Raw genomic sequence first — 21,008 nt, forward strand, 5'->3', positions numbered from 1 at the left:
TTAATAGACTAAAATCTAAAATGGTCATAGCCTTTTAACCTAGCAATTTTGCTAGTAATGTATCCTAGAGAAGCACTGGCATAAATATTTTGCTAAGGATGTTCATTGCTGTATTTCTAATGATGAGAAATTAGAAAAATCCAAAGTGTCTACCAATAGGGAGGATTGGTTAGACTTAATTTTGATATGGTCATAGAATGGAATACCATAGACTTTTTAAAAAGTTTTCTTTTTTTTCTCACTGTTATTTTTTTGTAATTTATTGGGGTGACAATTGTTAGTAAAATTACATAGATTTGAGGTGTACAATTCTGTATTACATCATCTATAAATCCCACTGTGTGTTCACCACCCGGAGTCAGTTCTCCTTCCATCACCATATATTTGATCCCCCTTATCCTCATCTCCCACCCTCCACCCCCCTTTCCCTCTGGTTTAAAGTTTTTGATCTATGCTCTGGCATGGAAAGACAAGTTAGAGAGTAATTTTTTAAAAGAAAGTTGCAAACCTGTGTAGATAGTATCATTCAGTTTTTGCTTAAAAATTGTTTATGTGTTAGAATATGCTTAAAAAAAAGTCCCCAAGGGTACTCATCAAACTCTTAAAAGCTCTTATTTCTAGAGGATTGAATAAAAAAAAAGATACTGTCACTTTGTATTTTATATTTTGTAATGTTTGAATTTTTGAAACAGCTTTGTTGAGATTCACGAATGTTTTAAGAACACTTTTTGTTTTAGGTTACCTAATTTTTTTCATGAAGCAGCATTCTAGTCTGACAGTCTGGAATTACCTCCATACACTTTACACTATACACAACATATATTGGGTGGTTTTACTTAGGTTATAACATTTCTTTAATACGTTTAATGTTTACAAATGAAGTGGCCCACAATGTTATGACCATTTAAGGCTTCTGGACCACTTATATTCATGTATATTCTTAAGGGGAAAAGAAGATACTCTGCTCTAGCTTAAATTCTGAGTAGCATCCTCTAGTAGGTACTTTGACTGGCTTTTATGACAGTTGTGTTTGCCTATTTTAAATGAGTCATTTTCTTGTTCCTTTGTGATTTTTTAAAATCAATTTTTAAGTAAACAATTTTTATTTACGGAAATTGCGGAAGATACTAAATTAGTACAAAGAATACAGTAATATAAAATTAATCTGTAATTCTACCACATAGCAATAACTAGCATTAATATTTGTTGCATATCTTCCTGACTTTTCTATGATTATGTACCCACTCAAACATATGTCTGTATATTGGAGTGACACATACTCTTTTGTACCTGTGTTATTTCTTGATTTCAACATTTCTAACCTTTGAACTATATTCTAGTATAGCAGTTTTCATTCATTAGTTAGTACTCGCCATATATGACATATACATATGTATATATTTTTTCTTTCTTAAAATTTTTTTATTGAGGTAAAACTGCTATACAACATTATATTAGTACCAAGTGTACAACATATTTCAAAATTGGTATGCAGTAAAAGTGATCACCACAATAAATCCAGTCACCATTCTATCTCCATACAATTGACCCCTTCACCCATTTGTGACATATATATTTATCTAAAACAAGACCTATAAAAGACTGTTGTTTAGGGAATTGTTTGTAAGGGACTTGCCAGAATTTACTTTTGGATTTGAGCACTAAGTGCTTAGGACATTGTTAATATTTTCTAGTCTTTTTCTGAAACATTCTTTTTAAAATCCATTGAGATTGGATCTTGAGACATTAAGTACAGGAGGATTTATCATGCTTGAAACATTTCCAACAGATGCTATCAAGTTTAGTATTGACTTCTAGAAGAATGTTTTCAAAATATTGTTTAACCAATTATAATTTATTTGCAAAGTGCAAAAACTAAGCACATTAATGGTTTCTTTTTAACTTTCTCTCAAAATATGAGGCTTTGTCTGGAGTTGAACAAAATTGCCTTGGATTTCTATCACTTTTGCCCTTAATCACTCTCCTGATAGCTGCATGGAAACTGTTTTGTACCCTCGTATTCAGTGAGCAAGGCTTTCTCAGTGCTACATCATTTCCTAATTGAGAGATGATAAACTCTAGATCAGGGGTGTCCAAACTGCGGCCCGCGGGCCAACTGCGGTCCGCAATCCATTGTTAATTGGCCCGCAGCAAATTCCAAAAATATATTTAGATTACTTCAATAAACCAGGTGAGGCAATACGTACTTCACCTCGAGTGAGTGGCCCGGCTGTTTGTGTATTTTACCGCATATGGCCCTTGGTAATAAACGTTGAAAAAAGTTTGGACACCCCTACTCTACATGCTGTATTATCTCTTCATGCCACAAAGTGATTGTTAAGTAGAAACAAACCATAGTATACGCTTCAGTGTGCTAAAAATTTGCTATGCTAAGGTTTCCAACTTGCTTAAGTTATAAAAACTTACATATACGTGAAAGTGAAAACTATGACTAAAATTTGCATTACAATTTTAGCGAGATCATACCTCTTCCCTGTTAACTGTAAATAGAACCTGCATAGTGATAATCTGCTTAGTGATTTTATATAAAATTATTTCTTCAGTTTATTTGAATAGAATGCTTTTAAGAGGAGGGTGCTATTTTGTTGGGGGGGAAGCTAGGAGAGAGGGAGGTGCAGCATCAGGTTTTCTGTTGTGCAGAAAAACTTAATTAGGCTAGGTTAGAAAACATGTTTTGGTTCCCTTTTATCTACTGGGCAGCCAACGCTCGCTTCCTTTCTCTCTCTCTTTCTCTCTGATGAGAGAAATGTCTGTTAAGGATATAGGCACTAAGAAAAATTGTGTCTGTCTTTTGTATTAAAGGACCTCTGAATTGCTTCATCCTTCCCACCTGACTGAAATGAGACTGGAAATGAGTAGAAAGTTGAAACTGGAGCACTTATCCATCTGAGAGAATTCTGACACTTTTGATTGATCTCTCCAACTTCTCTCTCCACAGTACCAGTCACTAAGTGTTCACTATCCTTTGCAAATATTTACTGATGAAATTATTTTCCAAATTAAGCAAACTTGTGGATAGTTTTGTATCCTCCCCCGACCCCACCACCTGTAGGAATTTAAATGATTTTATAGAAGGTTGGTTTTTGTCGTTTACCAGTTACCTGAATTAATCTGTGGGGAAAATACATACATTTTTGTATATAGAAATATTAAGTTTCCCCCCCCAACATTCTCTTTGTGATCTCTTTGAACTTTATTTTAATATGTACAGTCATCCACCCCTTAATGACAGGGATACATGTTCCGTAGTTAGGCAATTTCGTCATTGTGCAAACATCATAGAGTGCACTTCACAAACCTAGATGCTATATAGCCTACTACACACCTACGCTATATGGCGTAGCCTATTGCTCCAAGGCTATAAGCCTGTACAGCATGTTACTGTACAAAACAACACAATTAAATAAAGCACAAGAGAAAATTATGCAATCAAGAGATGCATAAACATGAGATGTATGAGGCTGCTGCTGGCGATACATCATACTGTTTTATAGCAAACTTTTTAATGTAAGTACAAAGAGTACACTCTAAAATAATGATTAAAAGTATAGCATAGTAAATACATAAACCAGTAACATAGTCAATTATTACCAAGTATTGTGTACTGTACATAATCGTATGTGCTGTACTTTTATACACCTGGCAGCCCAGTAGCTTTGTTTCACCAGCATCACCACAAATAAGTGAGTAATGCATTGCAACCTATGACGTCATGTGTCACTAGGTGATAGGAATGTTTCAGCTTCATTATAATCTGATGGGACTACTGTCCTGTATGCAGTCCATTGTTGACTGAAATGTCTTTATGTGGCACATGAATGTATATGTAGTTTCCCCCTCTTTGTGTTAATATCAAATGTTCTCTGGGAGAAAAATAAAAAAATGTTATATAGCATGCTGTTCATAAGAAGTTTTAGCCATTTGTGTTCTCAAATGTATCAGTCCATTTGTGAACCAGCACCTCCTCCCCAAAAGTAGATTGTGGATATTAACTTGAAGTTGAAAAGTAGTTCTGTTAAACAAAGACAGAAGGCATACTCTGTTACTTAGTGACAGGCCTCTGTATAAATCATTCTTTCCTTCATCCTTCTAATGGTAACAAAGTAGAAAATTAACTGTCTTAGTTAATACCAGCTAGTTAGTGCAGTGATTAGTTACATGGATGTTTGTTTTATGGCTTCCATGAGAGTGTCTAGATTAAAAAAAAGTAAAGGGTTATTCTCATAATATGCAAGTAGTACTGAGTACTCTTGAATAGAAATAAAAGCACAGTTCTTCAGAAACATAGTATCATACCCAGGGCACCCCAGTGTTGTTGAAATGTAAATAAGCAATATCAAATTACTAAAGGGCCTTATTTTACTGTTCTGTGTATTCATATAGTAAGTTGTTTTCTCTTGCATTGTCCAAAATATGTTAATCCTCAACTGTAAAATGACCTCTAAACCTTCATCGTCTATTTTGAAGATCATCACAAAACCAATCTGTATATTCCTTGAGGGAGGATGAAAATATCTCTAGGTTGCTACCTAGACTAGTGCTGTATTTGAATTTGGAAAGAGCCTTGCATTGTTTAAATGAAATTATATCATTTTTCATTTTGATGGCAAAATAGGTGCCTGCAGGCATTTGGGGGTGGGAATGTCTGTATAGATTGACTGACTAGTTTCCTGTTGTCAGATTTGTCTCTGTCTCTGAACGTGGCTCCTAACCTGACTGGGGAATAAGAGGTACAAATAAAACCATTAAGAACATGACTCCTGCTTCTTGCATTACAAAAATTTCATTGAGATATAGTTGACATATACCATTGTATAAGTTTAAACTATACACCATATTGATTTAATACATTTATATATTTTAATATGATTACCACCTAGCTTTAGCTAACACTCTCATGTCACATAACTATTATTTCTTTTTAGTGGTGAAGATATTTAAGGTCTAGTCTCTTAGCAGTTTTGAAATGCTGTATGTAACATAGTTTTGTTGACTATAATCACTAGCAGTAGTTTAGATATCCATTCATCTTTTTTTTTAATTTATTGGGGTGACAATTCTTAGTAAAATTACATAGATTTCAGGTGTACAATTCTGTATTACATCATCTATAAATTACATTGTGTGTTCACCACCCGGAGTCAGTTCTCCTTCCATCACCATATATTTGATCCCCCATACCCTCATCTCCCACCCCCACCCCCCTTACCCTCTGGTAACCACTAAACTATTCTCTGAGTATATGAGTTTTTGTTTCTCATTTGTTTGTCTTGTTCTTTTGTTGTTTTTGTTTTATATACCACATATCAGTGAAATCATAAGGTTCTCTGCTTTTTCTGTCTGACTTGTTTCGCTTAGCATTATACTCTCAAGATCCATCCATGTTGTCACAAATGTTTCTATATCATCTTTTATTACTGCCGAATAATATTCCATTGTGTATATATACCACAACTTCTTTATCCATTCATCTATCGAAGGACATTTTGGTTGTTTCCATGTCTTGGCCACCGTAAACAAAGCTGCAATGAACATTGGAGCACACGAGTCTTTATGTGTAGATGTTTTCATATTTTTTGGGTAGATACCCAGGAGAGGGATTGCTGGGTCATATGGTAATTCTATTCGTAATTTTTTGAGGAACCTCCACACTGCCTTCCATAACGGCTGCACCAGTCTGCATTCCCACCAACAGTGTATGAGGGTTCCTTTTTCTCCACAGCCTCTCCAACACTTGTTACTATTTGTCTGGTTGATGATGGCCATTCAGACTGGGGTGAGGTGATATCTCATTGTGGTTTTTATTTGCATTTCTCTGATGATTAGTGATGTTGAGCATTTTTTCATACGTCTATTTGCCATTTGTATGTCCTCTTTGGAGAAATGTCTCTTCAGGTCCTCTGCCCATTTTTCAATTGGGTTGTTTGTTTTTTTGTTGTTGAGTTGCATGAGTTCCTTGTATATTTTGGATATTAGCCCCTTATTGGAGGCACTGTTTGCAAAAATCTTCTTCCATTCAGTTGGTTGCCTCTTTATTTTGTCAATGGTTTCTTTTGCTGTGTAGAAGCTTTTAAGTTTCATATAGTCCCATTCGTTTATTTTAGCTTTTACTTCCATTGCCTTTGCAGTCAAATTCATAAAATGCTCTTTGAACCCCAGGTCCATAAGTTTAGTACCTATGCTTTCTTCTAAGCAGATTATTCTGTCAGGTCTTATGCTTAAGTCTTTGATCCATTTTGGATTAATTTTGGTACATGGAGACAGATAGCAGTCCAGTTTCATTCTTTTGCACGTGGCTTTCCAATTCTCCCAGCACCATTTATTGAAGAGGCTGTCTTTCCTCTATTGTATGTTTTTTGCTTCTTTGTCAAAAATTATCTGTCCATATTTATGTGGTTTTATTTCTGGGTTCTCAATTCTATTCCATTGGTCTGTGTGTCTGTTTTTCTGCCAATACCATGCTGTTTTGATTATTGTTGCCCTGTAGTACAAGCTAAAGTCAGGGAGTGTGATACCTCCAGCATTGTTCTTTTTTCTTAAAATTGCTATGGCTATTCGAGGTCTTTTGTGGTTTCAAACAAATCTGATGATATTTTGTTCTATTTCTTTAAAAAATGCCATTGGGATTTTGATGGGTATTGCATTAAATCTGTATATTGCTTTGGGTAATATGGCCATTTTAACTATGTTGATTCTTCCAATCCATGAGCATGGAATGTCTTTCCATTTCTTTGTGTCTTCTTCAGTTTCTTTCAAAAATGTCTTACAATTTTCAGCATATAGGTCCTTTACATCCTTGGATAAGTTTATTCCTAGGTATTTTATTCTTTTTGCTGCGATTGCAAAAGGAATTGTTTTTTGTATTTCTTTTTCTGAGATTTCATTGTTAGTATATAGGAATGCAATAGACTTTTCTCCGTTGATTTTATAGCCAGCAATTTTACTGTATTCGTTGATTGTTTCTAATAGCTTTTTGGGGAGTCTTTAGGGTTTTCTATATATGCATCATGTCATCTGCAAAGAGTGATAATTTAACTTCTTCATTCCCAATGTGGATGCCTTTTATTTCTTTCTCTTGCCTGATTGCTCTTGCAGGGACTTTCAACACTATGTTGAAAAGCAGAGGTGACAGGGGACAGCCCTGTGGTGTTCCTGAACGTAGAGCAAAGGGCTTCAGTTTTTCACCATTAATTATGAGATTAGCTGAGGGCTTGTCATATATGGCCTTTATTATGTTGAGGTATTTTCCTTCTATACCCATTTTATTAGGTGCTTTAATCATAAATGGATGTTGTATCTTGTCAAATGCTTTTTCTGCATCAATTGATATAATCATATGATTTTTGTCTTTTATTTTGTTTATATGATATATCACATTGAAGGATTTGCGGATGTTGAACCATCCTTGTGCCCTGGGGATGAACCCCACTTTGTCGTGATGAATGATCTTTTTAATGCATTGTTGTATTCGCTTTGCTAGAATTTTGTTTAGGATTTTTGCATCTGTACTCATCAGAGATATTGGTCTGTAGTTTTCTGTTTTTGTGTTGTCCTTACCAGGTTTTGGTATCAGGGTAATGTTGGCCACATCAAATGAGTTAGGGAGTACTGTCTCTTCTTCAATTTTTTGGAAGAGTTTGAGCAGGATTGGTATTAGATCCTCTTTGAAGGTTTGGTAGAATTCACTAGTGAAGCCATCTGGTCCCGGACTTTTGCTTTTGGGAAGGTTTTGGATGACTGATTCAATTTCCTTACTGGTGATCGGTGTGTTTAGATTTTCCAGTTCTTCATGGTTCAGCCTAGGAAGGCTATATGTTTGTAAGAACGTGTCCATTTCTTCTAGGTTATTGAATTTGGTGGCATATAGTCCTTCATAGTATTCTTGGGTGATCGTTTGTATTTCTGTGGTGTCCGTGATAACTTCCCCTTTTTCATTTCTGATTTTGTTAATTAGTGTCTTCTCTCTTTTTATCTTAGTGAGTCTAGCCAAGGGTTTGTCAATTTTGTTAATTTTTTTCAAAGAACCAGCTCTTTGTCACATTAATTTTTTCTATTGTCTTTTTGTTCTCTATTTCATTTAGTTCTGCTCTGATTTTTGTTATTTCCTTTCTTGTGCTGACCTTCGGTTTCCCTTGTTCTTTTCCTAGTTCTTTAAGGTGTAACATGAGGTTATTTATTTGGGAGTTTTCCTGTTTCTTGAGATAGGCCTGTAATGATATAAATTTCCCTCTTAAAACTGCTTTCGCTGCATCCCAAAAATTTTCGTAGGATGTATTTTCATTGTCATTTGTTTCTATGTATCTTTTGATCTCTCCTCGAATTTCTTCTTTGACCCAGTCGTTTTTTAAAAGTATGTTGTTTTATCTCCATGTATTTGTGTTTTTTCCTGCTTTTTGCAGTTGATATCCAATTTCAAAGCCTTGTGATCAGAGAATATGCTTGGTATGATTTCAATCTTCTTAAGTTTGCTGAGGCTGATTTTATGTCCCAATATATGGTCTATCCTTGAGAATGTTCCATGTACACTAGAAAAGAATGTATAGTCTGATGTTTTAGGATGAAGTGCTCTCTATATGTCAATTATGTCCATTTCATCTAATGTGTCATTTAGGGCTGCTATTTCGTTATTTATTTTCTGTTTGGATGATCTATCCATAGTTGTCAGTGATGTATTTAGGTCCCCTAGTATAATCGTGTTTTGGTCAATTTCTCCCTTTAGTTTTGTGAGTAGTTGCTTGGTATATTTTGGTGCTCCCTGATTGGGGGCATAAATATTGATGACTGTTATGTCTTCTTGTTGTATAGTCGCCTTTACCATTATGAAATGTCCATCTTTGTCTCTTGTTATCTTTTTCACCCTGAAGTCTGTTTCATGTAATATCATTATGGCTACACCTGATTTTCTCTGGGTACCGTTTGTTTGGAGTGTCAATTTCCATCCTTTCCCTTTGAGTCTATGCTTGTCCTAGTAGCTGAGATGTGTCTCTTGGAGACAGCATATGGTTGGGTTTAGTTTTTTGATCCAATCTGCTACTCTGTGCCTTTTTATTGGTGAGTTCAGTCCATTTATATTTAAGGTGATTATTGGTATGTGAGGATTTCCTGTCATTCTATCTTTAGTTTTCTGGTAAGGCTGTGTCTCCATTGTTTCTTTGCCTTTTTGTCACTGTCTATTATTTCTGTGTGGTGGTATTCTGTGATGTTTCCCTCTGTTTTTTCTTTTATTACAGTATGTATTTCAGTTCTGGATTTTTCTTGAGCGGTTACCATTAAGTTTATGTAAAAGAAAGTTTGATATTTAGAGTATTCCATTTTCTTTAGCACGCTTACTTTCTCCATTCCCATATTCCGGTTCAGACCTTTACTCTCCGCCTTTTTGTGTTTTGGTTGCCACAAATTGTCCATGTTGATGGTGGTCGAATAGCCTCCTTTAGTGTTTCTTGTAGTGCAGGTCGTGTATTAGAAAATTCCCTCAGCTTCTGTATGTCTGGGCAGGTCTTTATTCCTCCTTCATATCTAAAGGATATCTTTTCTGGATACATTATTCTTGGCTCATAATTTCTCTCTTTGAATAGTTTGAATATTTGGTTCCACTCCCTCCTGGCTTGTAGAGTTTCTGCTGAAAAATCTGATGATAATCTAATGGGCTTTCCTTTGTAGGTTACCGTCTTCTTTTCCCTGGCTGCCTTGAGGATTCTTTCTTTGTCGTTGATTTTAGCCAGCTTCAATACAATGTGCCTAGGAGAAGGTCTCATGGGATTGAGGTAATTAGGTGTTCTATTTGCTTCTTGGATTCTGTCCACAGTTTGGGAAGTTCTCATTAACAATTTGAATATATTTTCTGTTCCCTTCTCTCTTCTCCTTCTGGTATGCCCATTATTCTTATGTTGCTCTTTCTGATAGAGTCAGAAAGTTCTTGTGGAGTTCTTTCACTTCTTTTAAGTCTCAAGTCTCTTTCTTCTTCCATCTGTGTCATTTCCAGGTTTCTGTGTTCAATGTCACTGATTCTTTCCTCCGTCTGGTCAACCCTACTACCTAAGCTGGTTATTTCATTCTTAATTTCTTCTATTGAGTTCTTAATCTCCAGAAATTCTGTTTGGTTCTTTTTTAAAATTTCAATCTCTTTTGTAAAATGCTCATGTTGTTCTTTGATTGTGTGTCTGAGTTTATTAAACTTCCTTTCCGTGTTTTCTTACATCTTGTAGAGTTTTTTCAGAACTGCAATCTTGAATTCTCTGTCGTTAAAGTCACATTATTTCCATGTCTTTAAGTTCCTTTTCTGGAGACTTTTCACTTTCTTTCTGAGGTGTCTTGTTGCCTTGGTTATTCATGGCAATTACTGATTTATTATTTCTCTTCCTAGACATCTACAGGAGTGGCCTCTGCAACAGGTTGATAGGAAGAGTCTTTGTTTTGTTTTCCAGTACTTGTTGGTAGAATGTTTTATTTTCTCTCCGACTGTAGCCTTTATTTCTCTCTCACACTATAGTGCTATGTTTTCTCTGCACCATTCCGGCTTCTCACACAATGGGGTGATTCCCTGGGAGACAGGCTTCTCCTCTGTTAATAGTTCACTTGGGTCACAGGGTGCAGTGTCCGTGTGGGTATGAGGAGAACTTTTCAAGTTCCAAAGCTCTTCCTGCACCAGATTCAGAGCCCGTATGTTTCAGCAGTTCTGTTTACTCCTGCAGGGATCCGCCCAGATAGGTGGGGCCAGGGGCGGGGTGAGTTGTGAGAGGCGGCCCAGAGCAATGGTGGGGACCACCACCACAGCCATTCCTGCTTCCACAGCTCCCTCCCTTTTGCTGGAACTAGTTGGGCTGCGAGTCAGTGTCTGCGGTCCACAGTTCTCAGAACAAGAAATATTCTGTTCTTTTGATCTGACACTGCTACTGTTCCGCTTCCAGCACCGTGCAGGTGGCGGGGAGGCGAGCTCTGGGACGGTAGGGAGGGGTTGGCTAGTCTCAGTGCCTAAGGCTTCCGTTCTCTGCTCGGCAGTGAGGGCTTAAACCACCGTTTTCAGCCTTCTTCCCTCAGTCTTTGCTCCGAGGTCTCTGCCGTGAGCATTGGGTTCAGCCGTGGTATATGCTGTCCCCTCAGCCCTGTGGGCCATAAGCAGAGCCCTAGCAGTCCGAGTTCTTCCCTCTCCCGCAACTGCGGTAGTTCAGGGATGCAGGGAGCTCGGAGCACTGAGCCAGGTCTGTGTCCTGCGCCCGCCCCTGCGTCTCAGTCTCCGCTCTTCTCCCTTCCCTTCTCCCCTGCTTGCGCGATTTGCCCACCTTCTGGTAAATTCAGTAGTGGGCCTCTTCGTCTTGCCTGTCTGTTGTGCAGGGAGTCCTTTGTGGAGTTATTGTTGTTCGATTAGTTTTAAATTCCAGGGGAGCTTTACAGAGGCTCACCCCATGCCGCCATTTTGATGACGTCAATTGATCTCCATTCATCATCTAGTTGCAAATTTGTACCCTTAAACAGTATCTCCCCATTTCCCGTATCCCCCTGCCCCTGGTCGTCACCATTCTACTCTGTTTTTATGCCTTCACCCTTTTTAAATTCCACATATAAGTGATATACAGTATTTGTCTTTCTGTGGCTTATCTCATTAAGTATAATTCCCTCAATGTCCATCCATGTTGTTGTAAATGGTACTATTTCATCTTTTCTTATGGCAGAGTAGTATTCCACTGTGTATATATACCACATCTTCTTTATCCAGTCATCTATCGAAGGGCACTTTGGTTGTTTCCATTTGTTGGCCACTATGAATAATGCTGCAGTGAACGTAGGGGCACATATATCTTTATGAATAAATGTTTCGAAAAATTTTGTATAGATACCCAGAAGAGAAATTGATGGATCATATGAATGGGTCATATGGAGAACCTCCACACTGCCTTCCATAGTGGCTGCACCAATTTACATTACCACCAGCAGTGCACAAGAGTTCCCTTTTCTCCACATCTTGGCCAACGCTTGTTATTATTTATCTTGATGATATCCTTTCTTACTGGTGTGAGGTGGTATCTCACTGCCGTTTTGATTAGTGATGTTGAACACCTTTTCATCTGCCTGTTGCCATTTGTATGTCCTTTATGGAAAAATATCGATTAGTTCCTCTGTCTATTTTTCAATCTTGCCATTTTACCATAGAGTTTGGACTACTGCTTTTGAGAGTCAGTCTCAGTTACTTTTCTGAGATCCTAATATCACTACTTCTAGTTAGACACTCATCTCTAGTCATTTCTGGTTTTTCCGTTGGTACTTGGCTCATCATGAACTAAGGTGCACAGGTAATGTGAAATAACTTGAGGGTATTTTTTTTCGTGTGTTTTGTACTGGGGCTCTTTTCTCATGTCACTGTACCCATAAATGTTTCTTATTACAGATTGAAATCACAAAAGATACACGTGTTCTTAAGAGTAGAAGAGGAAATCTGTAAGTATTTGTCCTTAAAAAATTATAAACTTTAATTTTATCAGCTTTTGGAGAAAATTAGCTGGCCACACTAACAGGCATCTTGACTCTTTTTGTAGTAGAAAAAGCTTCTCAATATTTATGTTTGTGTTAAAAAGACAGTATTTGGAAAAGTAATTGGTAAATTTTTCACCCTGTGTGACTCCTATAATTTAAATCATCTGTCAGTCATTTATAAAAGAGGATGTGATAATTAAAATCTAAATAAAATCTTTTTTCTTTGAGTGATACCAAAAAATGAAGTCACATATTGGAGTTCCAGTCTTTTGAGGCTTACAGGTTATGTGTGTCTTTGGCAAGCTATTTAGCTTCCCTTTACCTCAATTACCTGATCTGTGAAATGGGCTTAATATAAGTAAGTGTCCAGTGAATGGTTCATTATTATTGAAGTCAAATCTGTAGTAGTGTATACTTTCCCCAATAAATTGAAGCTTATTCTAGTTAGTATTTCTTAAATTGATTGAAATATATTTCTGATCTTCAAAAATTTAAGTGTTTGCATTATGCTTCACTGAGGCATCTGTTGTATTAGGTTGCTGCAAAAGTAATTGCGGTTTTTGCAAATTTTTTTTTAAACTTTGAAATCACAATTACTTTTGCACCAAACTAACAGACAATTATAGAATAAAAGAAATATGACAGAGCACCTACAATTAGCATTTTAGTGTTTGAACTGTGAATCTTGAAAATTAACTAGTCTAGTAGTTCCCAAACACTGATTTTTTAATTTCATTTTAGTAACAGTATTATTTTTTTCTTAAATTTTTTTTTATTGGGGAATATTGGGGAACAGTGTTTTTGTCCAGGGTCCATCAGCTCCAAGTTGTTGTCCTTCAGTTTAGTTGTGGAGGGCGCAGCTCAGCTCCAAGTCCAGTTGCTGTTTTCAATCTTTAGTTGCAGGGGACACAGCCCACCATCCGATGTGGGAATTGAACCAGCAACCCTGTTGTTGAGAGCTCGCACTCTAACCAACTGAGCCGTCCGGCTGCCCCTCGGGCAGTTCAGTGGCAGCTCATTGTCTTCAATCTAGTTGTGGAGGGCACAGCTCACTGGCCAATGTGGGAATCAAACTGGCAACCCTTTTGTTTAGAGCTAGTGCTCTAACCAACTGAGCTATCCCACTGCCCCCGAAACACTGATTTTTAGACTAGTGCTGGCAGTGAATAGTTTTTTTATCAGTCCATGTTGAAGTGAGGAAAATAAGGACAACAGGCCATGAGTTTTTTTAAAGGTAAGCTTTTTCCATTTAAAGGATTACTTCTTATTGTAAGAGATATCCTTCTAATTTGGGGGAGTTAAACATGTTCTGTATTTTATGAAATAATGGTAGTTTTTTTTTTTTTTTTTAATGTCCATGCCAGGCAAAAAATTGACAGCTGTTATTCCCCTCACCATCCTTTCTTTATAAAAGTTTTAGTTGACTGTGGTATCTTAAAATCTAAATCCAATTTTCTCATTTTACAGATGAGGAAACAGACTAGGAGTTATTTAATTTATTTCAGGTCTTATAGCTCAGCAAGCTTGCTGAACCAGGATGAAAGCCCTGTATTTGATGCTGCCTCTCTTGTATTTCTGGTCTTCTGAGAATTGCTTTCATTATAATAGGTTATGAACTTGAAGCAGAAGCTGTAGTAGTTTGTGTGTGCTAGTAACTATTTTTTGAATTGTAAGTATAAAGAAATTTGAGAGACTTAATATTCTTGTGTCACTGAGCGCTCAAGTCTATAGATTAACCTGCATTAGAAAAACCTTAAATATGTCCAAAGATTTTTATCAGCAGGCCAGAATGAGGTGTCTCTAAATTCAGCTACTTAGGCAACATGCTACCCCATGATTGACAATATCAATAAGGTTAGTGTGTCCTTTGGGAAATAGACAATAGTGTCATTATGAGGGCATTAGAATTCAGGCTTCTAACTTATTTACCCACAGAGAGTCTGCTTCATCATGTGTTCTCTGCTTCATCATGTGCACTGCCGCCCTCGCTCTCCCTCCTTCTCCCTCTCCGTCCCCCTCTCTCCCTCTCCCTTCCCCTCTCTCCTTCTCTCTTCCCCTCTCTCCGTCTCCCTTCCTCCCTCGCTTCCTCCCCTCTCGTTCTCCCCCTACTCTCTCTCTCTTTGTCAGGCTTCTAAATTTATTTACCCAGAGAGTCTGCTTAATCATATTCTCTCTCCCCTGTCAAACACACACTTACACAGATAGATAAACATTTATAACAGTTGGCCTGCAGCCCATCTAGATGTGTAAGAGAAATACCTACCAAGGTGAAGAAGTAGGAGTTGCCAGAAGCATTAGCAAGAATATCTAGCCAATTGTGTTCATGAGTTTATAGCTACTTTGGAGAGTCTGTGACACTTTAGATACTCCATTAGCATATTTTTGCCTTTGCTAACCAAAAATACACTTCAAAACAGAAATACCTGATTCCCTTATGTCTCCTTGCCTCTCTCATCTTACTGAAGCACACCGGGGCCAGGTAAACAATTGAACGTGAAGAGAGAGAAGAGAATGGAAAGTATCCTCCCCATCCCTAACATGGAGACATTAACTCTTGGAGTACTTTTCCATGGCTTCTGGTGTTTGGCTCCATGTGCCTTCTTGTTTTAGTTAAGAATTCTTTCATTTCTGAAACATCAGACACACCCATAATGAAGCGTTAAAAATAAAAATACATTTTGAATTATCTGCTGTCTTTGGAATATCTGTGCCCTTCTTTTACTAGCACAAATATTTGAGCGTTAATTGAATGGCCATAAGATTTCCATTTGCAATAGACTTATCAGTCTCTGAGTTCTTTTATTAGTCTCACTTATAAGGTGTATTTGATACTGAAGAGCAGAGTGAGATTTCCCCTCCAAAAAAACTATGATACAGTTTCACATTATGGTGGCCAGGTAGCTGACTTATTAGGCCATTTTGTAAGAAATGGTTTAAGACAACATTGTTGCATAGTTTTTAACATTAAGGACTGGGAAACATTAGCAAGAACTAACCTGTTAAATTGGATTTCCTCAAGCAAACGTAGAGGGTAGGTCATGTGGCAAAAAGGTACAGTTGCTAAAATTCTCACCGTAGCACAAGTATATTCCTGTGGGAAGTATTACTGCTAGTGACAGATTTTTTTTTTCCCAACCTGTACTCATGGTTTGCAGCCCACAGTTGTGTTACTTGATTATAATAAATAGGTAAGATGACAGGAGATAGATATAGCCTGTACAATAGTTCCACCTTATCTGCAGGGGATATGTTCCAAAACCTCCAATGAATGCCTGAAACTGCAGATAGTACCAAGCTCTATACATACACTATGTTTTTTTCTACACATACTCATGATAAAGTTTAATTTATAAATTAGCCACAGCAAAAGATTAACAATAACTAATAATAAAATAGAACAATTGTAACAAAATAAGTGTTACTCGAACACAAGCATGGTGACAGTAAATCTGATAACCGAGGCAGCCACTAAGTGACTAATGGTCAGGTAGCATTTACAGTGTGGAGATGCTGGACAAAGGGAAGATTCATATCCTGGGCAGGAAGAAGCAAGAAGGTGTGTGATTTCATCACATTACTCAGAATGGCACACAATTAAAAAATTTATGAACTGTTTATTTCTGGACCTTTCCATTGAATATTTTCAGACCATGGTTGACTGTGGGTAACTGAAACTTTAGAAAGCAAAACCACAGATAAGGGGAACTACTGTATATTCCTCACTTGAACAAAACACATTTATTATAGCTATAAGTTAATTTTAAGGTTTCGGTAAGCAAATTCTTTTTTATAAACTTATGTTAAGATCATAGCTGTGTTCCCATAGAGAAAAAAAATACCCAGAAAATTGAAGACTACAGACAAAATTAAAATCTACACCATGGTGCACTGGGTCATCTTAATCTGGCAGCAAGATTTTGTCTGTATGGACACATAACAATTACTCTTTAGCAGCAGCTGGAGAACATTGAAATTGCCATTGTGCTTTCGGCTCTCCTTTTACAGCACTGAACCCTTTATATTTCTCTCCAAACACATAACTCCCAAAACTTAATTTTCTGTCTTTTTCATGATGTCTAATAAAGTTGGATTGTAACATCATGCTTTGTCAGTAGGTGCCACTTCTAGCATGATTTAATCCTTAAAATTCCTGAAATGTCAGCTTTGGATTAAATCATATACAACTCCTGGCTTTAGAAAGTTACATGTTTAAAAATCAAATACGGGAGGGTCAGTCCCTTCTACTGACATTCTAACAGCAACCAAGGCTCAACTACAACAGGAGGGCACACAAGGGACACAGCTAGAGCACCTGGCTCAGGTGACCAGGGAGACTACACCACTGGATCCCACAAGACACCTACTACCCAAGGCCGCTCTACTAAGACTGGGAGACATAGCAGCCCTACCTAATACATAGAAACAAACACAGAGAGGCAGCCAAAGTGGGGAAACAAAGAAATATGTCCCAAATAAAAAGAACAGAACAAAGCTTCAGAAAAAGAAATAAACAATGGAGACAAGCAATCTACCAAACACAAAGTTCCAAACACTGGCTATAAGGATGGTCAGTGATCTCAGGGAGAACATCAGTAAAGAGGTAGGAAACATAAAAATGGAGATAGAAAACATAAAAAAGAACCAGTCAGAAATAAAGAATATAATACGGAAATGAATACAGGGACTCAACAGTAGATTAGATGAAGCAGAGGATCGAATTAGCAATTTAGAAGATAAGGTAGCAGAAAACAGCCAATCAGAACAGCAGAAAGAATAAAGAATACAAAAAAATGAGGAGAGTTTAAGGGGCCTGTGGGACAACATCAAGTGGACCAACATTCGCATCATAGGGGTACTAGAAGAAGAAGAGAGAGAGCAAGGAATTGAAAACCTATTTGAACAAATAATGACAGAAAACTTCCCTAACCTGGCAATGGAAATAGATATACAAGCCCAGAAAGCAAAGAGAGTCCCAAACAAGATGAACCCAAAGAGGCCCACACCAAGACACATCATAATTAAAATGCCAAAGGTTAAAGATAGAGAATCTTAAAAGCAGCAAGAGAAAAGTAGTTACCTACAAGAGGGAGCTCCCATAAGACTGTCAAAAACAAACAAACAAACAAAAGAAAAGCAAAAAACTTTGTACGCAGAAAGGATTGGCAGGAACTATTCAAAGTGATGAACAGCAAGGACCTACAACCATGATTATTCTACCAGCAAAGCTATCATTTAGAATCGAAGAAAAGATAAAGAGCTTCCCAGACAAGAAAAAGCTAAAGGAGTTCGTCACCACCAAACCAGTATTATAAGAAATGTTAGAGGGACATCTTTAAGAAGAAGAAGAAAACAAAGAAGATCAAAAATATGAATAATGAGATGTCAATCACTATGTATCTATCAACAATTACTTTAAATGGATTAAATGCTTCGATCAAAAATACAGGGTGGCTGAATGGATAAGAAAACAAGACCCTTACATATGCTGTCTACAAGAGACTCACTTCAGATCAAAAGGCACATACAGACTGAAAGTAAAGGGTTGGAAAAAGGTATTTCATGAAAATGGAAACAACAAAATAGCTGAGGTAGTGATACTTACACCAGACAGAATAGACTTTAAAACAAAGGCTATAACAAGAGACAGAAGGACCCAGTAACCCCACTTATGGTTATTTATCCGAAGAATCCCAAAACACTATTTCAAGAAGACTTGCATCCATATGTTCATTGCAGCATTGTTTACAATGATTGCCAAGATGTGGAGGCCACCTGGGTGTTTGTCAATGGATGAATGGATAAAGAGGAGGTGGTACATATATACAATGGAATATTGCTTAGCCATGCATGAGAATGGGTTCTCGCCATCTGCAGAGACATGGATGGATCTGGAGGGTATTGTGCCTAGTGGAGTATGTCAGACAGAGAAAGATAGATGCAATGTGATTTTGCTTGTATGTGGAATGTAAAGAACAAAACAAACAAAACAAACACCCATAGATACAGAGAACATTTTGATGGTTATCAGATGGGAGTGGGGTTGGGGTGAGTGAGAAAGGGGAAGGAAATAACAAGTGCAAATTGGTTGTTATACAGTAGTCATGGGGATGTAAAGTACAGCATAGGGAATATAGTCAATGATATGGTAATAACTATGTATAGTGCCGGGTGGGTACTAGACTAGTCAGTAGGATCACTTCTTAAATTATATAAATGTCCAACCACTATGCTATACACCTGAAATTAATATATAATAATATTGAATGCCAAAATAAAGTGTTAAAAAAATAAAAATCAAGTATGTTGTGAAAATGAGGAAATAGATGTACATAATGCATGTGAAGTGTGTAGGCAGCAACATTGTCTCCTAGATCTTCTCATTTCAGCACATATAGATAGGATCCCAATTATACCATTCTGTGACCTAGAAAAAACATTATCTGATGCATGCTGGAGATGGTCTTAAGGCGTTGTGGGAGGGAACTTGTGCTATAGAGCATGAAAGAGCATCTTCAACATGGCAGCTGAGATGCTTTTTTTACTGGGAAAAGCTGGGAGGAGACTGGCAGGATGGTGACTTCAGGAGTTAATACCTCTCCAGGTGGTGAAGTAAACAGGTTTGATTAATCTTGTTAGAGACATCTTGTTAGAGACACACCCAAAGATTAGTTATCTTTGTGAGACACTTCTAGTCAAAATAGCCAGGCAAAGTTGCATTGTGTTGGTATAAGGTATCTGTATATTCACCCTAGGTTTTTGTTTTGCTTTTTTTCAGTTTTCAAATGTATGTATCATAATTGCTGTATACCAGGTTTAATATTTGATTGTATAAGCTATTTTATATTGATTCGATTGGTCTACCAATTTTAGTTAGATGAGACTGACAAGGGGCAGACTGATGTATATTTCACATGATTATTCAGTCTTGTAGTCTGATAGCAAAAAATCCTGCTAGCTACTCTTAATGCCTTTTATTTTGTTAAAATATTAAGTTTTTAAGTTTTAATATTAGCATAAAGTTAAGTATGTTGTAATATAGCCCCTGGAAACGTTGTTTTCATTAACCAAACGCAACCATTCTTTTTTTAAACATCGTGTTTGAGCTTTCTCCTGTGTTTTAAAATCATTTGGAATTTTTTAATGTGTGAAAGAAAATAGGATTTTTAAAAAAGCACCCCTCCGCTTTACAAAAGTCTTGATGGTGCAACATCCATGTAGAAACATGATCTTTTAAAGTACAACAGGTATGGTTATCTGTTTAACCTCTTGGAACTTTTATAGTTGTTTTCTGATTTAATATTTAGTAGATAACAGCTAATCCTTTTCAGAAAGCAAATTTTCTCTTTATTTGGTATTTAAATTACCCTTACATGATGTGGGACTTGAAAATGTGATTTCTTAAAGTAGCACTGATACAGCTAATCATTGCTTTTCAAATTTTTACATTTTTATAAGGTCTTCTGTCAAGGACAGATGAATTCAATTTGTCCTTACTGCATGTTTCAACTTGGCAGATGCATGGATCCTTGCTTGGTTTAGTCCATTTTCTAAAACTTTTGAAAAATTGTCTTGGCCTTATATAACTTCAGTTTATTAGTTTTTCTCTTTCATTCTTAAATTGTTGTGTCACTTGCTTCTGGGGGTGATGATTTTTCCTTTTAAATTCAGTCTTTAATCAGTATATGTAGTATTTGTTTACTTTGTATACTAGAGCTTAATTTATTACTAATGCTTTTTATTTTTAACCTATCTCAGAATGTTTGAAGTAACTGGAATGAAATAGTTAACATTACACTTAAACTCAAAACAAAATATAAAATAAAATTGCATCTGATTTTTCCCTAAACTTTTGAGGACTTACTGGATACCTAAGGGACCTTTTTCCCCCTATAAAAATGCCTTAGGATGTAGGACAAAATCAGTGCTCAAAATTTTTGCCAGGATTTCTTTGATACGCAAAGTTTGCCAATTTCACCTCTTTAGATTGTACCAGTATGACCAGGGTCACATACAATATATAGTAGTACCTTGGTTTTTGAACGTCTCCATTGATGAACATTTCAGTTTACGAATGCTGTAAACCTGGAAGTAAATGCTTCGGTTTTCAAACACGCCTTGAAAGTCGAACATGTCTCGCAGCTTCCTCTGAGTGCAAGATCCTGAGACCTAGCTGTCAGCTGTTTTCAAACGTTTCAGAACTCAAATGGTCTTCCAGAACAGATTACATTTGAAAACCGAGGTACCACTGTAGCTGAAAGTATGGACTTTAAAATTAGGTAGCCCTGGGTCAAAATCAGGTAGACCTGGGTCAAGAATCCCTACTTAGTATGTTATCTTGGACAAATTATTTATCCTCGCTGAGACTGTTGCATCAGAGTAAAATGAGGGTACTAACTTAAAGGGGTTCCAGAAGGATTGAATGAAATAATATATCTAAAGACTGAGAATAGTGCCTAGCCCATGGTAAATGCCCAATAAGTAGTTATTAATATGATTTCCACAGGGAATGGTAAACAGCA

General features: G+C 36.8%; 1 protein-coding gene across 7 annotated transcripts in view; it reads left to right on the plus strand.

Annotated features, from left to right (window-relative positions):
- The window catches only part of ACSL4 (acyl-CoA synthetase long chain family member 4), an 89,326-nt gene that overhangs the window by 27,096 nt on the left and 41,222 nt on the right, over positions 1-21,008 (plus strand). For 6 of the 7 annotated variants that reach the window (XM_033104612.1, XM_033104595.1, XM_033104621.1 and 3 more), the window contains exon 2: positions 12,404-12,453. The exons of the other annotated variant lie outside the window; for it this stretch is intronic. The gene's annotated coding sequence lies outside the window, so the exon portion shown is untranslated. The remainder of the gene's footprint in view (positions 1-12,403; positions 12,454-21,008) is intronic. 7 annotated transcript variants of the gene reach the window in all.

Source organism: Rhinolophus ferrumequinum, chromosome X (genome assembly GCF_004115265.2).
Source record: "Rhinolophus ferrumequinum isolate MPI-CBG mRhiFer1 chromosome X, mRhiFer1_v1.p, whole genome shotgun sequence".
In the NCBI taxonomy this organism is placed as follows: Eukaryota; Metazoa; Chordata; class Mammalia; order Chiroptera; family Rhinolophidae; genus Rhinolophus; species Rhinolophus ferrumequinum.